Here is a 4,108-nt window from a genome sequence, read left to right on the forward strand (position 1 = left end):
GCAGAATATACCTATTACTGGGCTTCCCAGTTGGCACTAGTGGTAAAGAACCCACCTGCCAATCGGAGACACAAGAGATGTGGGTTCAGTCCCTGGGTCAGGAAGATCCTCTGGAGAAAGAAATGGCAACCCACTCCAGTACTCTTACCTGCGAAATCCCATGGACAGAGGAGCCTAGCAGGCTATAGTCTATGGGGGTGCAGTGTTGGACATGACTAAAGTGACTTTGCACACATATACCTATTATTAATTGATTTCCTGAAAAGTTCATATTTTCCAAGAACCTGTCTCTTCCTGGGAAATTTGCAGCTTTGAGGCATTACATTTCAGAGACCTTAAAATTTGATACAGTTGTTATATATTCTAAACCATAAAACAGGGTACTTCCCTGGCAGCCCAGTGGTTAAGACTTCATCTTCAAACACAGGGGGCTCAGGTTAGATCCCTGATCAAGAATTAAGATCCCACATGACTCACAGACAAAAAACAAAAACCTAAAACAGAAGCAATATTGTAGTAAATTCAATGAAGACTTTACCAATGGTCCACATCAATAAATAAATAAATAAAACAAACAAAAAAAGTCATTTAAGGAAGTGATTAAGACTATCCATATGTATAGGATGTATGGCACTTTGCTTGGATTTCAGTTTGTGAACAAAGTATTTTAAACCTAAGAGATGCTTATGTCTATCCAGGTGATATTTTTACAGTGGAGCATTTGGTTTTTATTCATAAGGTCTGTGAAAGATGTTCAAGCCAGTTCTGTGGTGACTTCAGGGACTTAAGAAAAAACGCCACCTTAAGGAAAATATCTAGGCTTCAGAAGAAGTGCTGGATTCCCTAGCCTTGGCAAAGTCACTTGGATCTCAGAAAAAAAAAGCTCAAAATACCTCTCCAGATGGCTGCAGTACTCTGCAAGAGAGAACCCTTGGGGCTTAATAGTAGAACCCCATGACTGAGGTCTGATAAGCAATCTGGCTGCTGAGAAGTTAGCAAGTAAAAGGCATAGAGACCTCAAGGGTACCCTCTGTAAAGGCTTGACTACTTGTGATCCTTGCAAGCTAACAACTGCACTTTTAGCTGATGCAGGTGGCTTCATCATGCATGCTTTCAATGCTTATGCCACAAGTTCAGCATTTTCTAAGTAGGCATAAATGAAGCAAAAGTTCAGTTTTAGGCAAACATCACCTTATATATTTAAAATTCTTTTAACAGTTGACTTATAGAATATTTACTGTTTATATATGATTTGTCATCTGAATTTTGTGTATCCTTCACCACCCTAGAGAAGTTCTAGCTTTGGATTGTTAATATGAAGCTTGCATGAGTAAGAATAGATTAGCAGTCACCAATATTTTTTTACATTCTTGGTCAAGAAGAAAACAACAAGCAGGGTACCCTGAGTATTCAAGGTAGTGCAAAAACCATATAAAGCCATTCTGGATCTGAACTGGATAATTTCATATAAGATAGAAACTGAGACAGCAGAGGAGACTATGCAGAAGGAAGTTCTTGAACTCATGTATTTCCACAGATGTACCCAAACTACAACTACATATAAAACAGCTCTTTCTGAGAATAACCTGAAGACCAACAGAACAGATTTTCTACAATTATCGATATAAAGGGCAAACTACTTGAGATGGGTAGGTGTGGTTGAGATGCAATTTTGTTAGACTTCACAATTGTAATGTGGTGACCTAAAAATGGGAAAGAATATCATAAACTAAGAAGCGAGAAGTTCAAGCCTTACACTGGGCACTTCAGCCATGGGATACAGCACCAGAAAATGAGAATCGATAATTTGCTTTGAAAACCAGTGGGGCTTATGTCCAGGAGAGTCTGAGGATTGTTGGAAACCAAGACTCTGCTCATAAAAGATTCACATACAAACTCACTTACTCAAATTCTCAGCACAGAGGGAGCACAGTGCAAAGAACCTGGTACTCTAGCTGGACTCCCAAGACTGCCTCAGTAGCCTCCTGGCCCAAGCCTGTATACAGCCCCAGCTCTTGCAACAGTCACCACCAAAGCCACTGGGTGCAGACTGTCTTCATAGGGATGCTTCAACACAAGCCAAGACTTCAAGACCAGAAGAGCTAACTGTTTTGTCTAATGCACAGAAGCAAATACAGAAGGTCAAACAAAATAAGAAAAGACAAAGGAAATTGCTTCAAATAAAAGAACAAGATAATCTCAACCCCCACCCTAATGCCCAGTGAAATGGTTATAATGAATTTAACTGATAAAGACCTCAAGGAAAAAATTATGAAGGAGCTCACAGAATTTGGTAGAATAATGATGGAATATAGTGAGAATTTTGGCAAAGAGTTAGAAAATATATATTAAAAAAAAAAAGTGAGAAGCAAAGAATACAATAAATAAAATTTGAAAAATCCACTTTTGAGAGTCAAAAGTAGATTAGATGATACAGAATAATGTATACAAAATCTGGGAGATAGAATAGTGTAAATCACCCAATTAGAACAGGAGAAAAAAGAAGAAGAATTTTAAAAGTGAGGATCACTTAAAGGATATCTGGAGTAACATCTGACATATTAACATTTACATTATAGGTGATCCCACAAGGAGAAAAGAGAGAGCAAGTGTCAGAAAATATATTTCAATAAATAATGACTGAATACTTTCCTAACCTGGGGAAGGAAACAAATATTCATGTTCAGGAAGCACAGAAAGTTCCAAACAAGTTTTATTCAAAGAGATCCACTTCAATATATAGTATAATTAAAATGGAAAAATTTAAGATAAAGATACAATTTTAAAGGCAACAAGAAAAAAAGTCACATCCAAAGGAATACCCATAATGTCATCAGGTTATTTTTCAGCAGAAACTTTGCAGGCCAGAAGGAAGTGGCATGATACTTTCAAGTGCCAAAAGAAAACAAATAAATTAAAACAACAAAAAAAAAAAAAAAAAAAAAAAGGAAAAAGAAACCTACAACTAAGTATATTCTACCAGCAAAGCAATTATTCAGAATTGAAGAAAAGGGAAAAGATATCCCAGACAAGAGAAATCTCATAGCTCACTATGACTTAAACAAGCTTAGCATTACAAGAAATGTTAAATAATAATACAAGAAATGTTAAATTGCCTGCTCTAAGTGAAGAAGAAAATGCCAAAACTCATAATTAAAAAAAAAAAATATGAAAGAAAACATTTCACTGGTGAAGGCCATATATAGTAAACACAGTGGACAAACCATTTAAAAAGCCAGTATGAGGCTAAAAGACAAAATATATAAAATCAACTAAAGCAACAATAATTAGTTATGAACTTCAAAAAAGAGATGTAAAATATGACATCAAAAGCCTAAAACATAGGAGAGAGAGTAAAAAGAAAAGGTCCAAACACATAACACTAAAGAAAACCACCAAAGCACAAGGGAATAAACTCAGTGAAGAAGAAAGGAATAGTGAAGAATTACAAAACAACCAGAAAACAATTAACAAAATGACAATAAGTACATACTTCTTAATAATCACTTTAAATGTTAATGGAATGAACTTTCCAATCTAAAGACATACAGTGGCTGAATGTTCAAAAAAAAAAAAAAAAAAAGACCCATCTACAAGCCACCTACAAGGCATTTGCTTCAGAGCTAAAGACACACAAAGACTGAAAGTGAAATGAAATAAAGAAGTCTGGGGTAGGAATACTCATATCAGACAAAATAGATATTAAAACAAAGGTGACAAAAGATAAAGGTATTACATAAAGATAAAGAGGTCAATTGAAGAAAAGAATGTAACTTTTAAAAATAATGATGCACCTAAGAAATGAACACTTAAACATATATGGTGGTTTAGTCACTAAGTTGAGTCTGACTCTTGTCATGGACTGTATCCCTCCAGGCTCCTCTGTTCATGGGATTTTCCAGGCAAGAATATTGGAGTGGATTTCCATTTCCTTATAGAAAACATTAAAAGATACAGTGTTTGGTCTTCCCAAGTGGTGCTAGTTGTAAAGACTCCACCTGCCACTGCAGGAGACATAAGAGACACAGGTTCAATCTCTGGGTTGGGAAGATCCCCTGGAGAAGTGCATGGCAACCCACTCCACTATTCTTGCCTGGAGAATCCCTGT

Source organism: Budorcas taxicolor, chromosome 12 (genome assembly GCF_023091745.1).
Source record: "Budorcas taxicolor isolate Tak-1 chromosome 12, Takin1.1, whole genome shotgun sequence".
Lineage (NCBI taxonomy): Eukaryota > Metazoa > Chordata > Mammalia > Artiodactyla > Bovidae > Budorcas > Budorcas taxicolor.